Source organism: Opisthocomus hoazin, chromosome 9 (assembly GCF_030867145.1).
Source record: "Opisthocomus hoazin isolate bOpiHoa1 chromosome 9, bOpiHoa1.hap1, whole genome shotgun sequence".
Lineage (NCBI taxonomy): Eukaryota > Metazoa > Chordata > Aves > Opisthocomiformes > Opisthocomidae > Opisthocomus > Opisthocomus hoazin.
This window is the reverse complement of record NC_134422.1, coordinates 7,012,218-7,036,659: the sequence shown is the minus strand read 5'-3', so window position 1 is coordinate 7,036,659 and position 24,442 is coordinate 7,012,218. Positions and strand designations below refer to the sequence as shown.

At 42.9% G+C, this 24,442-nt stretch overlaps 1 protein-coding gene and 1 long non-coding RNA gene across 2 annotated transcripts in view; one reads left to right on the top strand and one right to left on the bottom strand.

Moving 5' to 3' along the window:
- Positions 1–8,814, bottom strand: part of LOC142362380 (uncharacterized) — a 139,231-nt gene extending 130,417 nt beyond the window's left edge. The window contains exons 1-3 of the long non-coding RNA XR_012765018.1: positions 8,766–8,814; positions 8,245–8,475; positions 7,229–7,298 (exon numbers count right to left, since the gene is read on the bottom strand). This is a non-coding gene — a long non-coding RNA (uncharacterized LOC142362380). The remainder of the gene's footprint in view (positions 1–7,228; positions 7,299–8,244; positions 8,476–8,765) is intronic.
- Positions 8,815–8,979: 165 nt separating this feature from the next.
- SPOPL (speckle type BTB/POZ protein like) overlaps positions 8,980–24,442 on the top strand; it is a 39,166-nt gene continuing 23,703 nt past the window's right edge. The window contains exon 1 of the mRNA XM_075430352.1: positions 8,980–9,193. The gene's annotated coding sequence lies outside the window, so the exon portion shown is untranslated. The remainder of the gene's footprint in view (positions 9,194–24,442) is intronic.

The following is a 24,442-nucleotide window of genomic DNA, read 5'->3' as shown; positions in this document are numbered from 1 at the left end:
GGTTTTCCTCCAGTGCACTTTGAGCTTTTTGGTTTGCTTTGCTTTTTATCCCCTGTTGATGCAAACTAACCACTTGCACACAGGTGCTTGAAAGAGGTTTCAGAGAAGCCACGCTGACGACAGTATGTAGAAAAAAATTAATCTCTGATTGATGAAGCTTTGTCAATAAAGACTGATCAAAGTACTAAAACTAAATCATTCTCTATCCAGATGTTACAGAATTCATAGACCCTTATATAGAGCACTGGATGAAAAATTAGAACAGATTTCTAGAACAACAGAATAGCAAAGCTACAAATCAACAGTATTTCAAAGGCACTTTGATTAACTGAACTAGAGTTATGTATTGTGCCAAGTGATCTCTGTTTCTTTCTTGCCAGGTATTGTTTCTTGTCTCTCAAAATAAACTGACCGTATTCAGCAGTGACCTTAAAATTATCATCAGATGGATAGAACTTGGACAGCCTCAAGCTATTCTACGCTTATGAGATCACGGCTTCTTTTGAATCTCTTCATTTTGAGGGTATGCTGCTGTTGTCTTCTGTTATCTTAAAATCTGCAGGACCAAACAGATGTTTTAGATGACAAATCTGATCTTTGTGTTCTTAGAAGACATTTCTTTACAGTTTCAGCCATGACTGCCAATGGCTCTGAGATACCACACTTCAAGTTTTTGTTGGCACTTAAAGGCAATTCAAGGTAGTTATCCAGGATGAACATATTTAACTTTTTTCTTTTTAATTAACTACCTTATACGCTTGTAAAAACACTTTGAAATACTAAAATTCAAAGGAGATATAATATTCCAGTTCTTCAATATGCAACAACTGAAGTGCAAGATACCTGTCCAGTCTGGTAGTTACCCGGTCTCAGACTCGCTAGGGAACTATTATTCACATTTTCTGAATTTAAATACAGTATGTTGCAATTGTTCCACAGTCAACTTCTGCTTTTTGGATATGACCACTGCTGAACCAGCTTCTATACCACTACGGATAATTCTGTTGAAATCAGTAGAGATAGTCAGGTATAAAACAATCACATGAAAAGATTAGATTCTAAACTCCAAATATTTAATGTAAAGTAGTCAAAGTATAAAACAAGGAAGAGTCAAAAGAAATTGAGCATCTCAACTGTGAGCTGCAAGAAAATTGGGCTTTTTATGTATATATATATGGGAAAACTATGGAAAATTCGTTTTTAAGGAATAGACAAAGAATGAAACCCACATGCAAATATGCTGTATCATGATGTAAAATTACTCCAAACCTCACATCTTTCCAAATCAATGGTGTCAAGAGACTGTTTAAAAAAAAAAGAAGCTACTATCACCTTTTGATAAAAGCGGAATTTTGACCGTGTCTGAGTGTAATGTGCATGAGAGTTTACTGCATAATATTCTTCACCAATTGGCATTTGTGTTATGTAAATTTGGTAAAGCAGTTGAAAGCTAAAATCCCCAATGAAGTTTGCATCCAATTACAGTATTGCAAAATTATTCTACCACTGTTTTATCACTATGTATTTCTTACACCAGAGAAAAATCTGACTCAGAAGACCATTATCTGCCTTAATTTACCTTTTCCTGACAAGCAGTTCTAAGCTATCTACACAGACAGAATGTCTCTATCAGTGAGTGATACACTCTGGTCATACTATGTTATCCATCTGAGCTTTTGCTCTAGGAACAGGATACTTCCACGCTGGTCTCTTGAATCCCAGAGCAAAAGGTAGCTATTCAGCTTATGAGACATACTACGTCTTGAGACACAAAATGCTTGCCAGCAAGGAGAAATGAACCAGATGAAAACATCAACAGTGCAAAAACTATGCTAATGTAAAGCCCACACTGATATGTAGAAAGGTGTTAAATCTAAATAGATGCCAAAATAGATAAAAATAGATAAGAAACCCCAGTATTGTCTTAAAATGAAAAAGTTGGCTACTTCAAAATTTTAAATATGACTCTATTAGAAATCATCATGGGGCTGTTCTGTGTTCTCAGCTTGGTATTTAGCATTTGTATTGGTATCCTTCCAATAATCCTGAAAGGTGTTTCATTTTCTTCTTTTTTTTGGTGTTCAGGCTACGCTATATATTCTTACTTCTATTCATAATGAACAGTGAATCACTTACTATACAAACCTCCAATAGAGATGAAATTCAGTGAGCCCATATTTTTTTCAGCAATACACAGGAACCATTCTGTTCAGAAGATTTTCCAATAGAAATTCATACTTCTTGCACAGGTTACGTTATTTTGACATACATATTATACATACACATTACTATGTACATATATATAAAAGTATTGCTTATTATCTAGCGTACATGGTCCAGTAGACTTCTAAATTAACTTTATTTGGAGGAAAGCTGAATCCTTACATTTTGACTACTTAAACGTTAAAAAGACCAGATCAATTATAGCTAATGGTGGTGAACAAAGCTGTGTAAATTATTATTTCGGAGGAATGATGACAGAGAAAAATTAGGAAAAACAGCACAGACAGTGCTGGTTTATTTTAGTCATTATTAAAAGTTACATATTTTGTGCTCCATGCTAAAAATGTTAGCTTTGCAAAGTACGACAGAAGAGCTCAGTCCTACAAAATGCTAAGTTAGAAGGAATACTGGGCTTTTACCATGTGTAGAGACAACTGAGCCAAGTCCTGTCATGAAACTCAAGAGAATTTGAGGAATAGTGATGTTGAAAATTACTCTTGTGAGCAGTAGAATTAAGGATTTTGTTTACCAGTTAGGAAGCAGGGGGCCATTTCAATGGGCAACACCACAGAAATCTCAAAACCAAAAAGGTTAATAAAGTTCAAAACAAACTGTCTTCCCTGTATTCTGAACCGAGGTGTGTTTTTTCCCCTCTAAATGTGCCTTAGCTACTTGATCTTCATTCATTGAAGAATCTATTGATTCTTCTGTGAATCTATTTGTATTCTCTCCGAGTCAACTGAATTATGTTCAGATGCTGGTTTTATCTCAATTTATAAATGGTGATGTTTGGGGCCTATGTAAAATTTAGAACTTCACGCTTGTTCTTCCCTCTATGAGAATGACTTTAAAGGCATTTTAAAAGTTACTTGATATTGAAATGAGGAAAAGACTACGCATTTGGCTTCATTATCAAATTTATGAGTATAAGCCACAAAGTTAAATTTGCTCTCTGTTCTTCCTTTCTAGTATAAAAAGAATTTCCACACTCTGAAACAAAAAGTCTGTAGAAGGGTATGCCCCTTTGTGTTTTGTTGCTTTTTGGAGAGCAGAAGGGAGTAGAGGAGGAAAGATTCAGCATTACACGCTAAAATACAGGGTTTGATTTTACTTTTCTTTGGAGGAGAGGAACGCTGATTTGCAAAAAACTTAAAAGCGGCTTTCTCAACCTTTAGCAAGATCTGAAAAGAATCTATGAATTTCACCCCAAAAAATCATCTTTCCCACCAGAGACTATTACAAAAAATTTTACCACATCCAGGAATGTATTCAGTTTCCAGGTCACAGCTTGGAAATCTATATTTCTAAAGGAATCTGAATAAAGCACAATGACTGATGTAGTTCTTCTTTTTAATTGTATACACAGCCAGCAGTATGGATTCCTCTATTTAGACTGCCTATCACTTCTCTTTATGAAAAAATATCTCATTGCACACATGTCGGGGGGGGAGGAAGGACTGTTTAATTTGAAAGACCTGTAAACATGTCATGATCGCAGCAGGGAATGCGAACTAGGAAGCAGGAGTAACTGTCAGGTATGAGTCTTTTTGAGCACATCAAATAATACCACTGGCTTGTCATCTTATTTGTGATCCTCAATGACACTGCAGTGGTAGTGAAGAGAGAGTAAAGCAGAAAGAATCTGGGATGCAGTGTGCAGTTATACAGTCCTAGTTGTGGAGTTCTAGCAAATATGAATGAATTCAACACCTTGCACATGCATGAAGGAAAAATAAGGAAAAAAGTGGAAGATTTGTAGAGGTGGATGACTGAAAGGAATCCGGGAATTTTTTGGACGAGAAACTGGTGATAACACGTTAGAGAACGCATAGGAGGAGCTAATCAAAGCTGGTCAGCAATTTGCAGCAGGCCATTCTGCAGAAAAATTAACACCATGTAGTGCTGCAACCAGTCTCCAGTGCATTACGCATTAAAGAAATACCCACAGGAAGATACGATATTGGGGGTTGGACTAGATCACCCACAGAGGTCCCTTCCAACCCCTAACATTATGTGATTCTGTGATGATACCTGCTTTGAAGTCCTTTCTACCCGTTTTAAGATGTAATAGTGAATAGAGCAAACACAGAAGGAGAAACTGAGGGAAAGGAACATGACAGTACAAAGCAAATTCTATTTAATAATTCTTTTTTCAACACTATTAACATATAAGCTTCCCTTGAACCAAACTGTGTTGCAAAGCTGACTAAAACTGTGTGGGAAGCATTTGCCTGTCTGATGAAAGTTAGAAAACTCAGATGTTTTCACATTTCACATTTTGCATCAAAATCTTTTAAGTGTTTATTTATTTGTTTTTAATGAAAGAAGAAAGGGAAGCTCACAGAGAACAGCTGCTGAGCTCAGGCAAAGACTGGAAGTCCCAAGTTCAAGTCTCTGCTAAAATTAATGTTTGTTTGTAAACAAGGAAGAACAGGGAAGATTCTTATTACATATCAGCCAGTAGCTTGGTGGTTAAGGTTGTATCTGTGATGTGAAAGACAGGAGATCAAAACTCTCACTGAATCAGGAAAAACAGAGGCTTGAATCTGACTCACCCAGCACTGGCAAGCTCTTTGCTATAGACACTGGAACGATGTTTATTCATACAGTCTCACCCTCCTCCCCCAGAAGAAACTGCATCTTTGCTAAAACGTTTCTGCCACAACTAGCGTATATTTTACAGTGAAGAGTGCCGGTTTCAAAACATTGACCTTTTCAAGTGAAGACTCATTCTCTTGAAACTTTACTGAATAATTTTAGAACTGTATCTCTAACTTGTAAGAAATTAATTGTATGTTGCAGCTTAACAGGTTTTATTATTTTCCTTTTCAGGAAGAAAACCTAGAAGGAAAATATTAAAAAAAAAGTTAAGATGGAAAAGTCAATCTAAATTGGGTAATGCCTTAATAACCTGGAACTTCAAATTCCAAAAGAAATTCAAATTCCAAAGCCACTATATTATAAAAAGACTAAAAACTTCCCTGCTGAAATTTTATACACTTTTAAAACTGTCCAGAAAATTGTGACTCATACCAGCTAAATCAGGCTTTGCCTATACTTTATGCAAAATCAGCCATACATCTTGGCAGTACATTTACAATGTTATCTGCTTGCTCTTTTAAAAGTAAATAGTGTAGAATAAAATATTACGGATTTATCATGATTCCTCCAGAAAGTGCTCTCATTTGGACAACAGACAGGAAAGGAAAACAGAAAGCATCTGACACTTGGGTTGTTTGCCATTGATTTTTCTAGTGTAAGTTAATAAAAATGACTTAAAAATAGATTAAATTAATATTATTGTCTTGAATTTCTTCAAAAAAATCTTATTTTAGTGATACAATCCTGTTGTGAATCTTGAAAATATATTCCAACAATGTGCTTACGTGCGTGTGTATGTGTATATAATGCTTCCTTTCACCAAAAAGATCTCAAGGAAGTTTATAATCAATCTGTATCTAGGATATACAATTTCACCATTGAAATGTGGCTACCTATTGGGTAGAGACTGACTTCCACTTGTAACTTCATCTTGCAAACCATTTAAATGCATGCTTACACATGCAACTACTCCTCTTCAATCTGTAGGACTGCTCATATGCCTAATGGTGAAAACATTCTATTTTACCCACTCTGAGACTTAACATCACCACATACAGCAGCTGAATTCAGAGAGTTCACCTCATATCACAAAACAAGGGTGAGGAAATCTGGTCAACAACCTATAATAAATTCTCTCTTTCAAACAGAAGTACAGGAAACCTGATGTTTAATATACAGCAGACAGAATTTGTATTTTGAAGAGTTTATCTAAGGTGAAAGTCCCAACAGCCTGAAACTTGATCACCCTGGAAAGAGGAAAGACTGTATGGCCTGCCCAGACTAGAGCACTTTAAATCTCCAAATACTAATCCTTTCATAACTGTATGTTAATATGCTTACTGATTCTTTCCAGGAGCGTTCTTAAGTAAAATTATTCTATAAAGAAGCCCCTAAGAATTGTTAAGTAAGGTGTTTGAAAAAGTCAGCCCTCAAGAACAGATCCAGATTGACTGTAGTAGAGGAATATCATCAGTTGGACTAGATGATCATTGGAAGTCCCTTCCAATTGAAATATTCTATTCTGTCCTATTCTATTCTGTTCTAACATGAGGACTTCCCAGTGAAGGATGGCACCACCACAGTGCAGTGGAAACATTGCTTGGCCCAAGTGGAAGCTGAGAGGAAAGAATGTCTACAACAGTGCTGCTTTTTCTCTTTTGGCTTTAATCTCTTTTTAGACAATAAAGTAACATAGCACTTGTTCCTGAAAAGCTTTGAAAAGTATAAATACACTCAAGTTTCTGCCAGAATGTAGTGCATATCATGAGTGCAAATTCCTGTGGGGCCTCCTGCCTGCTTTGAGGAAGTACGATCTAGGGCATTCACTCTGTACCCAGAAAAGTTTGGTTCTCCCTCTGGTCTCTGCCAGAATCTTTGTTCTGTAAGCGTGCTTAATCCTTTCACCCTGTCTTGTCTTTCTCTACCATTTTCTGTCCTGTCTAATTAGATTATAAACTCTGTGTTTGTCTCATACATTTTGTAAAATGTCTGGCATAAAGGACCACTTATCTCAATTAACCCACTAAGTGCTGCCATAATGCAAAACTACTGATGCATCCTGACATGACAGTGTTTCACCCTAGCGTGACACAAGAGGCTGGTGCTGTATGGTGCACTCTAATTTAGCACGGAGAGGAGAAACAAACTCAGGCAATGAAAATGGGAATGTAAGGGGGAATAGCAGGGAACAGAGACTGGGCAGCAGATGAAAAGTACAGGAAAATAAATTAAACTTCTGTTAAAACCAACTGGAGACTCCAGATCTGGAAAGTGTGAGTTGCTTTGCTTGGCAACCATTTACACGCCCTTCTGTGGCATTTGCCCACACACAGAGGAATATTACATATCTGAGGGCAAGCAAAAGAACTTCTCAGCCCAAGGGATGCATGAGCTGTAATCTCACCTTTGTCTGCTGACAAATAGGCATGTGTTTTTCTCAGTTTCTGTTAATGATCCGTCTTTGCAGACTTTCTCTAGAATGGGATTTAAGGGAGGTGGTAGTTAGTTACTACATATGAAGATTCACCTGCCTTACTGCTTTTCCTATGTGCTAAGCTACTCTATGTGAATGCTAAGATTCACATTTCAGGCTCTTCAGCTAGAACTAATAACGCACCCCTGATTTCCAGTAGCAGAGACTGAATTCTGTCTTGTGCAAGAGTGGGAATTTTTCACTTCCCATTTGCAACAGCGTCTCCAAGCACTGAACCACTCAGTTCACAGTACCAAGGATCCTGATGGGTCTGTGTCCTACTTGGGTCTCATTCAACTGACAAAGGTATATTGCATTTTATTCTAAGTAATGGGTAATAAAAGTAAAAGCCTGGTCCTCCTGCAAGCATCCTGTTCAGCTAAATGGAGCAAGCCCTGGCTGTGGCTGTAAAGCCATCTCCTACAAAGACTAGGCAGAAAAAGACTCCAAACAAACATAAAACGCTGAGCCATCTGAAAATACAGTGCAACATTGGACAGGTTCCTGAAATAGCTCCGAGTGAAACAGTAGTACCAAAAGCAGTACGGCCCTGTCAGTTCTGTTTTTCTCTGCAGGATGAATTATCCAGGGCTCTGTGCCTCACTAATGCAGCTGTATCGATTTTGAGACCTTGCTGGCTCGGGTATCCTTACGCAGTGCTGCGTATGTGTATTCTTAGCGCTCATTCTCATGGGAGGCAAATAAGGTGTCACTGAGTCTTAACTGTCTCCATAGATGGTATTTTGCTTCAAGCTCTGGTCTTTAGAATGAAAAAATAAAAAACCCAAACATGTTGCTTAAATTTTACTCCCAACCCTCCATAAAGAAGTTTTCGGTAGTGTATATGTAATTTACAACTATAAATTCGTCTATTTGCAAAAGCAGTTATGAAGCTAGGTCAATAATTTATAGAGAAATTCGTTCCACCTGGGCTAAGGGAAACAGACCTGACCGAAAACTCTCCAAACTGTTGGGTGGGGAGCGTGTGCGGGAGGGCCCAGCAGCCCCCCAGTCGGGGGGTGTGGGGCTGTTCGGGGCCGGACTGGAAGCCCACGCCAGTGCCGGCGAGGAGCAGGTCCGCGCCTCAGGTAAGCAGCGGCGGAGGGCTGGCGCTTCTCAGGTCCCGGTACCTGGCGGCAGACGGGAGCTGGCGGGTGTCGCTTTCAGGGTCGCTTCGTCTGGAAGGAAACAGGTGAATCAGTTCGTGAGGAGTCTCCTCAGCAGGCCCGAGCCCGCCCCGCAGCGTCAGCCAGGGCGGCTACTCCCGCCCGGCGACACGGAGCGCTCCGCGGCCCCGGCCGGCCCCTCCCTCACCTGCCGCCGGCCCCTCCCTCACCTGCCGCCGGCCCCTCCCTCACCTGCCGCCGGCCCCTCCCTCACCTGCCGCCGGCCCCTCCCTCACCTGCCGCCGGCCCCTCCCTCACCTGCCGCCGGCCCCTCCCTCACCTGCCGCCGGCCCCTCCCTCACCTGCCGCCGGCCCCGCTCCCGCTCCCCAGGCACCACCGGGCGGCTCCCGACACCCCGCCCCTCCCCCCCAGCCCCGCGCGCCGGCCTTCGCCTCAGGCCCGCGCCCCGCCCCACGGCCGGCCTCGCGCCCCGCCCCGCGCGCCAGGGCCCGGATGGAGGCGGCGGGGCGCGCGGCGGCGTGACCCCTCCCTGCCCGGAAGTGCGGCGGCAGGAGCGGGGCCGTACGGGAGCCGCGAGGTGCCGAGGGACGGCGGACGGACGGACGGACGGACGGGCGGCAGCGGGTCTGGGCGCCGGGCAGCGATGCGGCTCCGCCACCGCCCGGCCTCGCCGCTTCCCCCTCCCGCCGGGCACCGGTGACCGCCGCGCCTTCCCCCGACCCCGGCAGTATGAGACCCGCCGCGCCGCCCAGCCAGCGCCGCGCTCCGGTACGTACCGCCGGGCGGCGGGGTGTGTGTGTGGGGCGGGAGGCCTTTGTTGCGCTCTCCCGTGGCGGCGGGGCGGGCCCGGCTCGTCCCGGCTCCCCCCGCTCCGGGCAGCGGCCTGCCGGGCCCTTCCCTCGGCCTGGCCCGGGCCCGCTCTGCCCCTGCCTTCGTCCGGTGCAGCCTCCGCGCCCTGGGAGCCGCCATGCGGGCAGCGGGCCGGAGGCGCTCGGCGCTGGGCTCCCGCAGGCCCGGGCTCGCCCCCCCCCCCCCCTCCCCGCTCCCGAGTCGCGCTGCGGCGGGGTGCGCTGGGCAGCGCTCACCCGGGAAGGGCGGGAAAACGAACGAACGAACGAACACCACCGGCGCTTCGGCTCCCTGCGGTGGGCCGTGGCCGACTTAGGGTGAATAAGGCGTGAGAACTCGCGGTCGGTTCCCCCCCCGCCCCCCGCGGTCGGGAAGCGGGGTGACCCGGGCGGGCTCTCACCTGGTGCTGTCAGCGGGGCCGGGGGAGTTGAGTCGCGTTCGGGCGGTCGGAGAGCAGGGGAGGGAGCGGGGAGAGGCAAAACAAAGAAGGCAACATCAGCGCCGTCGAGGAGCCCGCAGCCTCTTTCCCTTTAGCTGCGACAGGCTCTGGGTTTTGGTGTAAGACGTAGCTGTGTGAAGGCGTTCTGAGCTGGCTTTCTGAAATGGGGTTAGGAGGCGCAGAAACCGCGTTTGAACAGACAGGCTGGTTCCTGACCGCCTGCCGGGAAGAGCAAGCCGGGAGAGGCGGGCTGGGCCGTTCCTCCTTCCCGCCGGTCCCGCAGAGTGCGTGGTGTTGGTCGCTGTCCCGCATGGCCGGGGAGCGTGTGCCTCGGTGCTGCGGCAGCCGGGCCGCTTGTGTCGCTGCCAAGGCGGTTTGGTTAACTGTTTTTTTAAAAAAAAAAAAAAAAAGTTTTGTTCCTTTTTCTGTTTTTGCTAAAAACTTAATTATTTCAGGAAATGGCAATCCTTTCTTAGAAGGACATTGAGCAGTCCCTGTCCACTCTGAAAGCATTTTACATTGACATTTCTCTGCTTGGGCCTTCTGGGGTGTGTGACTAGGGCAAAGGTAAATGTTTGTGGAGGATTTCCAGCGGGTGTCTACTGCGTAGTATTTCCCCCCCACGCTCCTGAAGTGGATGTTTGCTCAGGAAAGGGAAAATAATTTTTAAACACTATGCCTTTTATATATAAAGCTGCGAACACGGCAGGCTTTGGTACATCACCAGAAACTACTTTTAACTCCCTTCTGGAAACCTGAGATTTTAAATACCCAGAAATATCCTTGGTGTTATATTGCTTTGAAATAGCTTTCTGCCAAACTTTTAGCTTTGCAGTCTGCTTTTAAACTGTCAGTGAAAATAAAGAATTACATTCTGAACTTGCATAGGCGTTGTGAGCTACTTGTTGCTATTAAAAGCTTGTCTATGCTGTAGACAAATATAAAATTAATTTGAGAAGCCACCAAGTTTTTTTCTGGCCCAATCACCAATTTCAACTGTCAATGCAGACTGCTCACAGTTCTTGGATGTTCAGTTGAAATCACATATTATAAACCCACTTTTTTTCTCTATTCTTTTTCTGTGTGTAGTGTTTATCTGTTAATTTCTGTGCCCTTGAAAGCACCTAGACATACATATACAGGAGGGATAATGAAACCAGTTGTCGTTAACAGCACAACTTTCAGTGGAAAAGAAATAGCTGAGGGCAGTAATAGGTAGCGTTGTTAAGACTTGCACGTCGATCTCATTGACTTCTCTTTTTATTCATTCTTCCTTGGCTTTCTGTTTGCATTTGTGGTTTTCCCACTCGTTCACATACAGTCTCTTCACAGCTCTACCTTAACTGTTCACTTTTTTCTCTATCTTCTGACTTTGTAGAAATGATTGTAGTTAGAAATTTGTCCTGTTGAATTTGTTACCAGGTTCTGGGGTATGCTCAGAAGTAGGCTGCTCTGTGTCTTGCATTACCAAATTACCCCATCCCATTTTATTTAGTGGTGTTTTTTTTCCTGTTGATGACAAGTGGATATTTGTGGTATTTTTCTGATAGTTTTTGTGACAGGTTCATATGCTCCTTATAGGCATTTCTGTCTCTTTGAAAAAAGCAGTGTACAACATGCTGTGCTTTCTGCTTCCTGTGTGTTTGGCAAAACGTGGTTCAGGGTAAGGAAATCTAAATCAGATTGTTACACTTCTTAAAAGCAGTAACCTGACACTTGTAGTTGTAAAATCCTGTGATCTTCAAAATACCATGCCCTGGATCAAAACATTAATGCTTTGAAATGCGATGGTGTCATTCCCTTCCCACTTTTATTTTTTTTCCCTAGGTCTTCCCTCACTACTTATGTTAAAACACTTTGCCTTCTGAAGAGGCACAGTGCTTCCTTAACCATTTCCATCAAATCAGCTAATATGCCACACAGTCAACTAATGATAGGGCAGCGAAACCATGTGCTGATGATACATTAACTTGTGTGAGTTACCCGGTTTCAGAAGCCTATTAGCCTGGTGGAGTTGGAGGGACACGCAGCCCGCCTCTGGCTCTGCAGAGGTCATCGGTCTGGGGAGGAAGAGCAGCAGGGTAGCCAAACAGGCTCTGTGTGTTGTCATGTGTATCCTGGGCCCTGCGTTTTTATGACAAAGTAGAAGGCCCTTGCCTCAGGGGTTGTCTAATGCCTGCTCCATCAGGTCAGAGATGTCCTCCCCAAGAGGCTTTCATACCACAGCTCTTGGTTCCCTTTCCTCCCTCTGCAAAATGCACACATATTCGCAGGAGACTTCTTCCTTGCTTTGATTTCTTGAGAGACCTCCCGGTTTATGTCCTTGGGGCACTTTGTGTCTGTTTCTTCTTGTCCCACCCATATCAAAAAGACTTCTGTTGGAACTGTCCCTTCAAATGTAAGTAGGAAATCCCTCCCTCAGTTTGTGCTTGGGGAAGGGTTGTTGCAACTGTGTGTGGGGTGGAGGTATTTTCATGATGGTAATTTAGAAGTTGTAGTAGTTGTTACTGAGAGAAGATGATCACTTGCCCTAGTTCGGTGGGTTTGTTTAGTGAGTATGCGATGTTATACAGCATGTGTGGTGTTGCAGAAATGCTTCCTTTTTTTTGGTAATGTTTTAGTTGTTCAGCTTGTGCAGTGGGGCTGAATTTTGGCAGGAGTATATTCAGTGTTGGAGCGAGCTTAAACAGAAAAAACCCTCAACTCTCTTGGTTCCATTTTACCCGATTTTAATAGCTTTCCGATGTGGTCTTTGGTAACCTGGTTCGAAATGATCCTTTGTCAGTCATAAGGGGGTTTTTATGTTCTTCACGAGGAATCACTTTGCAGGCATGAATGTATCTGTCAATGTTGTTGTGATCAGTGTTTGTATATAGTATTTAGGAAATGTAGTGGAAAGTGAGGTGCTCTTTCAGCTGATTCAGAGGCTTACTGGCATGGAAGAATTTAGAGAGCTCACATGTACAAATTCCCTGAATTAGATTACTTATCCTAGGTGCTGCCTTGTATCTCCCATAGGCCATTTATCATTTGATTTTTGTGAAAAATATTACACTTGCCACTTTTCATTGGTCACTTGTCTTTTTCTTTCTGTGAAAATCATCAAAAATAGGTGACATAAAACAATCGTAATATGTTATTTTAGGTATTTGACAGTTGCTCTAGTGAAAAAAGCTATTTCTTTTCCATGGTGCTTGTTCAGAGGTTAAAGATGGACGAAGTAATTTCAAAGTGGACTTCACATGAAGTTGAATGCTAGGTGAGTGGAGAGAACAACTTCTGTGGTGTACTTGTAACTTTTTTTTTTAAAGCATTAGAAATGTCTGGAGTGCTCTCCCTTGATTTCATTGTTAAATACATGGAATGGAGTTGGTGGGTTTTGTGAGTACTTGCAAGGTAGTGATTTACTACTTGTGTGTCTGTGAATGTTTAATTTAAAACAGTTGTCTCAAAGCCAACTTTAGATCTTGGCTCGCTTAGCTGATAAGCATTGTTTGGAGCTCTAGTTTGATTGTACTCTTGCTGTAAGATTGCTTTAGGATAGATAGCTGCTTAGCCTTTAATTAGTGGTGCGTATGTTATCAATTGAGTAGTGAACAGTCTGTTCCATCCGCCTTCGTTCGTGTGACACTTGCTGTTTGCACTGTATTGTGACTTCTCAAGTAGTTCAAAGGTGAATTATCATTTGACTTGTAATTTAACTGGCTGCTTTATGGAAAGGAAAAGCAGTTGTGTGCCAGGAGAATGCAACAGAGTAGGTCTTGGCGTAGGCCGTGCCGCTGCTCCTGGAGTAAGCATCCCCAGCAGTTGGGAAACTTCCAAAGTTTGTGGGGTGGGAACCTCTTGTTGTGGTGCCTGCCTCTGTTGTGCAGTGGGGAGGGTCACTGGGTGAAACCTGGGAGCCAGGCTTTCTCTCGGCCGCCTTCCTGATTGTTCCTTTAATGTTTATCCCCTCCCAAGAGCTCACTTACCAGTTGGTCAAGTCACTTGCAAAATCAATTCATAAGTAGGGTTACGAATGGAGATGAAGAGAATGAGGGAGCAGTGATGACTTGCACTTGATTTCTTTCAGATGGCTTGTTTTCTTGTTTATTAAGCATTTGAAAAATTAATTAGACTTGGGTGTCTCTAAAAGGGTTTGGGGTTAGTTGCATCAGCTGTTGTTTCCTGAACGACTGAAATTACATGTAGGTACAGAGCTCATTCTGGCCTGAGGAGTAGCTGGTATAACTTTCTCCTCTGGTGTCATACTTTCTGGTTCTCTGTTCCGTGTTGACTTTTTCTTTGGAAAACTACTTTTCCCAAAAGCTTTCATTTTCCTGGCTTTCTTTATTCATATTCAGTTTCTAATTTCTGGATCTGTTTTCTCCATCAGTGTGGCCTGTAGCCCGTGAAGGACAGCCATTTTCAATACACGGAGTTTAAGTAAAAAAACCACTGGTTTAAGCTGAGATAAAATTGAAATGCAAGGCATTTGTTGCTTTGAATGCTTAGTATATTAATCTAATGATGCAGGTTAGCTAAAAATTTCTTAAAGTTCTTTAGAGGAGGCAGTTTACTCTCTGCAGCATTTAGCACAATAGGACTCTGAATTATTTAATCTGTGTATGTTACCTCAGAAACAAAACAGCACTCTTTGGTGGCAGTTTTTCTTAAATTTTTAAACAGTTAACAGTTTTTGAAACTAAACCCTGTTAACAAGGGCTAACAGTTTTAAAATTTGAGAGTCACTTGTTTGTCATCAACACTCTTGAAGACAAAATCAGACCTATTTTGTAATGAATTTAGATAGCAAGTGCTTAATTTTGTTTGCTTCAGCTTCTGGGTTGGAGCAATATGTAATGATAACACTAAACTTTAACTCCTTTTTACGAACATTGTATGTACCAGTGGTCACACTGAGATTTACATATCAAATTGAGTAACTGTTCTTGTAACAGAGGACAAAATACAGTCATTTCGACTAATGTGTTGTGTTTGTGATGTGTGTGAAGTTAACTGCAGCAATTATTTGAATACATCTAGATTTGTACCTATTTTTAGGTGTTTTTCACGCATTCGGAATGTTCTGCTTACAGATTGTATGAACTCATTTAAAGACTTGAGTCATACTGTTTCAGTTCTGGAAATGTTATACCAGAAACCAAAATGTCTGAAATGTCTAGCTGCTTTGGGTAGTTGCAGGTTAGATTAGTATGTTGATGCGATCTTACTCGTAAGTCTGGTACTGCGTTTGGCACATGGTGGTTTCAGGGTATCTGGCAGTATCTAGTGTCAATAGTTTTTGATCTCCCTGAAGAACACGTCAAGGTAGATTTTGCTTGTTACTGATGTGCAGATAGCAAACAAACTTTTTAAAATTACAAATGGCAGCTGAAGAATATTTGTGTTGCAATGGGTGAGATGGTTTATAAGAAACAGAAACTTCTTATATGGAAGAAGTTTGCATAAATACATTTTTGCAAGTTTTGCAAAGTACACTGGGCAGGCGGTTGATCTGGGGGAAAAAATAGAGTAAATATGCCTGGAAGACTTGAATTAATATTATTATATGCCATGAGAGGCTTCTGATTAGGGGAGTTTCTCCCTTGCTTTATGGTGAAAGGTGCCTCATTATCAGTAATGTTCTCCCAAAGTGTGTGTTTTCTTAAAAAAAAAAAAGGAGGGGGGGCAGGGACGAGAAAGCGTGATCTAAGTAGAGGTGGAAGAGAAGCTTACATAGGTGGTAGCCTGCTCAATTTGTATGCGGTAAACTTTGTATCCAGAGTTAGATGCTGTGGTTGATTATATTAATAAGACTATCAAGCAAAATCAACCTTTGTTCTGTAGTCAGTAGTTTTGAATATTGTTTTACAGGCCAGGCATAATTTTTAATAATTTAAATACCAGTTGTGTTTGGAAATGTACCATCCCCTCCAACATTTGTGAGACTGCTCACTGAGTGGTGAGAAGAAAAATATATGGCAGTATCATCATCAGATGTTAGTCTGGGTTACTAATAAATTGTAATGTCTAAGCCTTCACACGGGTTTTCAGAGCCGCTTTTGAAGGTGGGCTTGTCCCTTGGTGTTAGCTGACTTCTTGATTTCCTGATATTAAATTGCTTTTTTTCCTTCTGTTTGTTTTTTTTTCTTGTGAAAACAATTCTCTGTGGCTGCACTGCAGGCATTGCAGTGTGCTACGTTTAACAAGGCGGCCTTGTTAAGGTGATTCACAGCGGGGTTATGTCTCGTGTGGACAGAGGAACAAAGCGGCAGACTTGGGCCCGCATTTGGTCTAGTGTATTTGACATCACTGAAGATGAAACCAAATCTATTTACCTGCTGTAGCCAGTGGAGGACTTTGCAAGCCCAGCTGTGCTAGCGCAGCAGCAAAATAAGGAGGGATATTTGGCTTATTGACATCTAGGCTTCAATGGGCGATCGCCTGGGCGGTCCACAGCCTGTGCAACACACTTTCTGGAGGCACTGCTGCTGGTAGTAAGACAGCTGGTTGCAGTAGTAGTTCACGGCGTAGTGGTTTGTGGAGTATGTTGCTGGCAAGAGCCTCTTGAAGGCAGCTGAAGTGGCTTATGAAAAGAGTTTGGTCTGGTAGAACTTACTGCCTGTTATCAATCCCGTTGCTTTTGTCAAACAGAAACCTGCTCAGCTGTGCCCAGATTAGCCCTGCCACCCTGACAGCCCTACGCCAGCCTGTTTGTGTTGTGTTTGCCTTGCTGCTGTTCTTAAACTTCAGTAACACAGTCGACCTATAGAGGAACAAGCTGATGGCATAAGGGAACTGTGCTGAGGGGGGAAGAAAAGTGAGTAAACAGCCTACTCAGCAAGGTGTGAGTAAGATTTTACACACTCACACCTTGGTAAGTAGGGCTTTTTGCAAGACAGTATTTTTCCTACAGTTTTTGAGTTTTGAGTATGGTCTTAGGTCTCAGTTTTAACCCTCAAAGAATTTGCTTAGCTTTTGTCAAGTTGACCAGATGATGTGTTGGCCTTTTGGAGAAAGACCTGTAGCAGGGAAGCCTGATGTGGAGTAAGCTGCACCATCCCTGCTCCTGTTCCCTCTCATGCCAGGTAAGCAGACCGAGGGTGCAAATCGAGCAGTGAGTTTTGCGGTCTCAGCTGCTGGAGAAGCAGTGGGGTTGGTGTTGCAGAGCAAGAAGTGGTAATTGCTGAGTAGTCTTTTCTTGTGAGGCATCAAATGGTTCGATGGAAATTGAAAGCCATAGAAATCTTTCAATGCTCAAACTTTTTTTAAAGAAATAACCTTTGTGAGGAAAAAAATATAAATACTGTTTTTTTTTGTTTCGGGACTTTTTCTAATTCATAGTTTTAAAAGCTTACAGCTGCTGAGTTTGCTCAGCTTTTCGGTCTAGAGAGATAAGAGATACTTTGAAAATGTAGTTCCGTCGTGAGCAAGTAAGACTGTGCTGTAAGTGGGGGAAAATCGTAGGAAATGGCAAAGGTTTGAATTGCTTTTGCTGTGGAAAAATGGATCTTTCCAGATTATTCTGGAGTTGTTCTTAAGTCCACAAGTATAAGCAAACCAACTAATATCTGGCTGTTTTTGAAACAATAGAATAGGAGAGATTGTGTACTTGTCTTTGGACTTCAGAAACGAGTCTCTATTGGACTGAAGTCAGGAGTTGGACTCAATGATCTGTATGGGTCCCTTCCAACTCAAGATACTCTGATTCGGTGAACTTTTAGGATTTTCATTTTACCTCTGTGGGTGTGGACCTGTTTAGCTGCAGTCCAAGACGGAGATGTCAACTTCTGCTTGCCTTGATGGCTTTCATCAGGTTGTCGTATAGCTGTGCTGTCAGAGATTCCTACTTCATATTCACCAAAGCAAGGGAGTGTATGGCTCTACCTCTAGACTTACATGTCTTTCCTAGGATGTTGTCTAGTCAGCTGTTGTGGAAGAAATTTAATACCCAGTCCATTGAAACTCATTGAGTTTCAAGACTATTTGGGTGAACTAGCATCGAATGCAGTGTGGTCCTCGGGCAGAATCAAGTTAGGGGTTTGGAAATCAGGTACAGGTGTTTTTTTTCTGTTTCCTGGCTTGTAATTATCAGTTGTTTTTTGCACGGTGTAGTACTCTGTGACTGGTTTGGTAAGAGGCATAGAATAGGCCTGAGATGAGCTGCACCTCCCACAGAATTTCCATGAAGGTGCAGCTGTGTGCAGAAATTTGTCCATGGTTTGCCAGGATAGGTAACAAGGCAACAAAGGAATGATCAAAAACCCCTCCTGGTAACATCTGTGAGTATGAACTTCTGACTGCTGAAAGCAGTTGTACCATTTCAGTGTGAACTTTCCAGGTGATAACGATCTGCAGATGTTAATGAGGAAAGTATTATGTTGCTGTTGTTCTGTACAAGTTCTCTGCAGCAAATAAAGACACCTGTCTCCAGAGGGTACAGCCCAGTGCTTTTCAAAATCTTATGGATTTAAAATGAAAAGATAAACAAAAAAAAAACCCACCCCAAACTAGCTGTGAATCTGCTGGAGAAAGGTATTTTTTGTTAGAATAGAAGTCAACTTTCTGTTGGCTAGTATGGATATTTTTCACCTGCAAAAATGAAAGTCAAGATTAACATTTTCAATGTGGTGAACTCTTCATTGTAACTGAAGTGGTTTTTTTTGGGGAAAAAAAGTCTTAATGTACTTTCACATGCCTATGATTTGTTTGAGTAAGAGTAATGGAGTGAAACTAAAGAGGAGAAAAGATTACTTTGGCTGTGTACCAGGAAAAAAACCCCAACAGCAATGGATTATTCGAATAGAATGCCTTTCTGAGAGGAGCTGTGGTGGAAATACCCATCTTTTGGGTCCCGTAAAACTAGACTGGGCAATGAAATTGAAATATGCTGTAAGAGATAATCTTGCATTTCTCCTCCAGGGAAATGCATAGACGACTCCTGTAGGGAAGGGTCTACGTTATCTGATAAGGAGTGCAGTGGGTTTCCCATGTTACAGAACAGTAATGCAAGGCTGAAACTGAGGTATTTTTAATAATAAGCTTGGCTGATACAAACTAGACAGTTACAGTTCAAGCTCTGCTGGGCATTAGGTTTTCTCTCAACTGAGGTAAAAATCAACTTTATTTTTCAAAGGCTTAGGCTAAGAAAGAAAAAGCCTGAAAACTGCATGTACTCAGCTTTACAGTTTTTACAGTTAATAGTATAATCTTGCTAATTTTGAGCTTCAGACTTCAATGTTATCAGAGATAGCTACAAGATCATCCTTCTGACAAGTTGGGCATTTCACATAGACTGGGTTTTGCCTTGCTCTGGGGCTCACAGAATCACAGAATGGTAGGGGTTGGAAGGGACCTCTGTGGGTCATCTAGTCTAACCCCCTGCCAAAGCAGGGTCACCTACAGCAGGCTGCACACGACCGTGTCCAGGCAGGTCTTGAATATCTCCAGAGAAGGAGACTCCACCACCTCCCTGGGCAGCCTGTTCCAGTGCTCCGTCACCCTCAGAGGGAAGAAGTTCTTCCTCATGTTCAGACGGAACTTCCTGTGCTTCAGTTTGTGCCCATTGCCCCTTGTCCTGTCACTGGGCACCACTGGAAAGACCTTGGCCCCATCCTCCTGACACCCACCCTTGAAATATTTATAAGCATTTATAAGGTCCCCTCTCAGCCTTCTCTTCTTCAGGCTGAACAAGCCCAGTTCCCTCAGCCTCTCCTCATAGGGGAGATGCTCCAGTCCCCTCACCATCCTTGTAGCCCTCCGCTGGACTCTCTCCAGTAGCTCTTCATCTTTCTTGAACTGGGGAGCCCAGAACTGGACAGAGTACTCCAGATGAGGCCTCACCAGGGCAGTGTAGAGGGGAAGGAGAACCTCCCTCGACCTGCTGGCCACACTCTTCTTGATGCACCCCAGGATCCCATTGGCCTTCTTGGCATCCAGGGCACACTGCTGGCTCATGGTTAACCTGTCGTCCACCAGGACACCCAGGTCCCTCTCCGCAGAGCTGCTCTCCAGCAGGTCCACCCCAAGCCTGTACTGATGCATGAGGTTGTTCCTCCTCATGTGCAGGACTCTGCATTTGCCTTTGTTGAACCTCATCAGGTTCCTCTCTGCCCAACTTTCCAGCCTATCCAGGTGACGCTGAATGGCAGCACAGCCTTCTGGTGTGTCTACCACACCTCCCAGTTTGGTGTCATCAGCAAACTTGCTGAGGGTACACTCTAACTCTTCATCCAGGTCGTTGATGAAGAAGTTAAACAAGACTGGGCCTAGTACTGACCCCTGAGGGACACCACTAGTTACCAGCCTCCAACTAGACTCAGCGCCACTGATGACAACCCTCTGAGTTCTGCCATTCAGCCAGTTCTCTATCCACCTCACTGACCACTCATCCAGCCCACACTTCCTGAGCTCTTCTGCTGGAACCACCTGGAGGATGTGCTTTTAAAGTCTGGAGTCCGTTGCAGCTATTTTAAGATGTCTCTGACCCCAGCTGCCTGCCCTGTCTCTGCTGGAGTTCACTGTCTCTGGAGCAGGGGTGACAGGGGATGCATACGTCGTTTCTCAGCTGTCGGGGTCCAGTCCAGGCTAGTAAGTTTTTTTTTCTCACTGTAGAACTGTGGCGAGGGTTGTGAATTGGCTCGTGGTGTGGGTGCTGAAGTGCCTGTGGTTCCGCTGGCTGGGCCATAGCTTCCAGCGGAGCTCGGGGATGGCAAGGGTGAGATCTTAAGCCTGAAGCATGTAGGAGCAGCCAGAGCTTTTGATTTGAGCCCCAAATCTGGTTTAGGTTTGTGTGAACTTGGTTGCTATTGTGTTGGTTCCAGAGCAAACATACGTATATACATATGTATATGTAGCTATTCACTTCCATTTGCCCTGAAAAGCAAACAAGTTGTATGTTAGAAGTACTGCAAATAATATAAAGTGTAGCATATCTTCAACCTGTAGTTTTTCTGACTTAGTGGGTTGGATATATATGACTGCAATTGTTTCAGTATTAGTAATACTGTTCACTCAAATGTTGCAGGGATAGATAGGGATTAAATTCAATAAACACTTGTTAAATTTTCTAGGTATGTCTTGAGTCTGTTTTCAGAGAGGCAAATGGTGATACTGAACAAACTGGAAAACTGCCTGAGCTTAATAGACCTCTCAAATGTCTGTTATTGTGTCATGTATCATCCAGCAGAAAATTTAGTGTAATAGTTAGCTATATAGTAAGTATGCAGCAATTCTTTCAGAAAGATCAATTGTGAAGAGATGCAAATCCTAGTTAAGAAACAATCCCATCTTTTACAAAGTTCAGATTTTTTTTCCACTAGTAATGTCTTACGAATTTTTGTAAGCATAATCGGCTTAAACAGACAAACAGAAACTCTTAAACAGAAAAAAATGGTAAATTTCTTCCTTCAGCTGGGTATTTTTTTTAAGTCTCTGAGTATTGACGAGAAAGCTAATGTCTCTTGTGTGGATCTGAGCAACATTCAAGCCGGTTTAATCAGCCACAGGATTTTCATGCTGCTGCATAAGCGTGACCCAGGTGATGGGTGGCTCTTACACAAGTCCTTCTGTGACCAAGGAGAAAGGGGCATGGTGTTCTTGGGTTTCAGACAGCTTGGCCTTCAAAAGCTGATGCTCCCTAGCAATGCACAAGTCAACTGGAGCATTGCTTCAGATGGAGTGTGCAAAAGTAATTTAGCTTTGGGCCTTGAAATGTCCGTCACTGCAGACTTCACCGTTTTGATATGCTTTGTTTCTGCCATCTTTAGCTCATATGTGTTCTCGCTTACCCGGGAACTGATGAAATAGTGAACTTTAAAGCAATTTGGTGTTTTTCCCAAGAATTTGCCTCCTCAGTAATGCAAAAATCAAAGCTGATTTCTTGAATAACAAATACTGATATAGTATTATCTATAATACATTTATGTATTACTTCTAATGTGTAATACTATGTAACACTTTGTTCACTGATGATCATTTAATGAGAGGAAATGAAATCAGTATCTCTGTAGCTGGAGCGTGTTTACTTTGAATGGGTTTTTGGAAACTGATTTTATTGAACGGATGGCTGGCTTTAGATTTTTTTTTTTAAAACCCAAAGTTTTGGCTGTACAAGTAGACAAAGTGTATTTGGTTTCTGAATTATGGATTTACTAGGAATAAAAAGTTGGAGGAACAGGGTGTTATTTGCCAGTTAACCTTCAGAAGGTGATCTTTTATTTCAGCCAGCGATGAAATATCAATATTTCCAAAGGAAAAAAAAAAAGTTAATTCATAACAGCTTTGTGTTTCTTGAAACGTTCAGCCCTGTTCAGGAAAAGACTGTCACCATTCAAATGGAATATGCAGTACATCTGTGTGGGATTTGTTGATACGCTCATTTATTAGGCTTTCCTTAGAGACTGCTGAATGGTATTAGTAGTGGTCACTTGCAGATAGTAAGTTACTCTAACTTTTACATTAGCCGACAAATGGTTGAAGTAGTTTGTTGGTTAGAGATGTTTGATGTTTCGGGCAGGACAGGCTCCATGGCCTCCTCCTGGGGCATTGTGGAGGCTCTGTGCTGTTGTGGTTTAGAGGTGCGCCGTGACATTCCTGTTAAATGTTGCTTTGTTGCTCCGTTTCTGGACAGGACTCAAGAATAAGCCCACGCTGTGCCAGACTCGCTTGTGTTCAGTTACATCATGTGATGTATCTTCCATCAATGTGGAAGTCCTGTGATGTCTCCCTGCACGGCTGTCCATACTTTGGCACGCTTTGGTCCTGGAGGCTCTAGGCCTGGGAAGATGGGATATCAGGGGGAAGAGGATCAGCAGGAACTGATCATCCAGCTCACAGCCCGCTTTCCTTCTCGCTCTTGAAGGGAGCAGGGCAGGGTCACTGATTTGCTCGGTGAACTGATCTGTGGGTGAGGTTCTGGCAGGCTTGATTTGACTTTCGGGGTGTGTTGGATACCCTGCAGAAGGCAGTTTGCTTAGCTGTTCCTGCCAGTAGTTTGTTGACTGTAATACCTTATTGAAATACAAAGATAAAACATTGCTATAGTCACTGGTTAACATGCACACCTGCTTGTGTGCACCTGTTATGCTATTATTAGTCTGAAAGAACCATTAGAATAGAGTTGTTATACCAAGCTTCTGCTCTTAGATGTGAGAGCTGGCAAAAGATCATTAGGACAGTTCTTCATATAGGTTCATGAAGTGTTTTGTAGGTTTATGATTGGGGTAGTATCAAATTCTGCTTTGTGGGTTCGTATGCATGTAGTACTTTCTTAATGAGCTAGCCATTTTCTCAGTGAAAAAGTTACTGACATGATTCCAGCTGTAGATGGATGTAGGAGACTGGGAAAGTGTTCTAGCTCCAAGAGGTTGAAAAAGTAAGTTTGTTTAGAATAATGCTGACAAACACTCAATTTCTGGGAAGGGCAATGGGACAATATGTGTGTCTGAAATTGGTGTTATAGAGAGGTATGAAGTAGTTTTGACTCTTAAGACCTTTTCTTACAAGCTAGGAAAATGGAGAGCTGATACAGCTTTTGATGAAATTCGGTGTAAATGTTTTATGGAGGGTAGCCCATGCTTTGTTTACACTCTTTGTGCAGGTAATTAGTGATAATCAGCTTCAGATGGCTTGAAGCTTAACACAAGTATTTGTTTGACTAGGAGAGTACTTCAGCTGATTCCTAAATAAAATGCGTTTTGAGAAATCCCTTTTTTTCATGTTATCTCTACCTACTTGCCCACTACTGCACTGCAAGTAGTACTCAGCTCGGTGAAGATTTATCAGACTGGTCTGTTTGGCAGAGTGATTAGCAGGTGAAACCAGTACCTTCACTAAGAGACCAGTAGAAGAAGTGGTAAGCCCCTGACGTTTGGAGACTGGGAGTACAGGTTAAGTGAAATACCTTTGAGTTTTTCTTTCCTCTTTTGAAGTAAGACAATGAAAGCAAACTCTCAGAGAGTAAAATCATTGCTGACTGCTGCACCACATTCAGTGTGGGTATATCACTTCTTTTAAAAATAAACAACACCCACAACCAAAGGTACTTGATGCTTTAAAAATGCATCTCTAATTTCCATTTTGAAAGCCGGAAACTTTTCGCCCTCATCCATTAAAACTTGTTTTTCTGTTCCCAGTTCATGTTTCCTTTGGTGGTCAGAGACTTCTGCCTGGCAAAGTGGCCACACGGACTGGTTTGTTAAGCCGTGTCCAGACAGGCACGGCATTGCCTGAAAACTCTGGGAGGGATTGCCTGATAATGTCCTGCTACCTCTGATGCTTTGTTCATGATTGCCTGCAGAGGAATAAATGCAGGTTCTGGCATGAAAATTGTCCCTCTAAGTTGTTTCATCCTGCAGATAACAGGCCTGTCTTCCTGCACTTCATTGATTTAATTCCACCCAGTCATTCTCTGACTGTTTTTGTGAACTGCAGCTCAGTCTGTTCCCACCCATTTGATCTAATAGGCTGCGGTGAGGGTTTGGTACTTGAAAAACCTTTTGGCGGTGCTGATGACAGTGGCTAATCAATGATTCATAAACACTTTCTTCGAAGTAGTATTTAGTCTTCTCCCCAGGCAGAGTACAGTGCGTGGAACAAAGGGTGAGCGTGTAGGTGCGCCTTGCTTCTCACCTTCAGTCTGCCCGTGCGAGGTCTGCTCTGCCCTGGTGACTGTCGGTGGCCCACGAAGCGGGTAAGGCAGGTGGTGGCCCGCTGGGTCTGGGTGTCAGCCTCGGGACTGAAAAAAT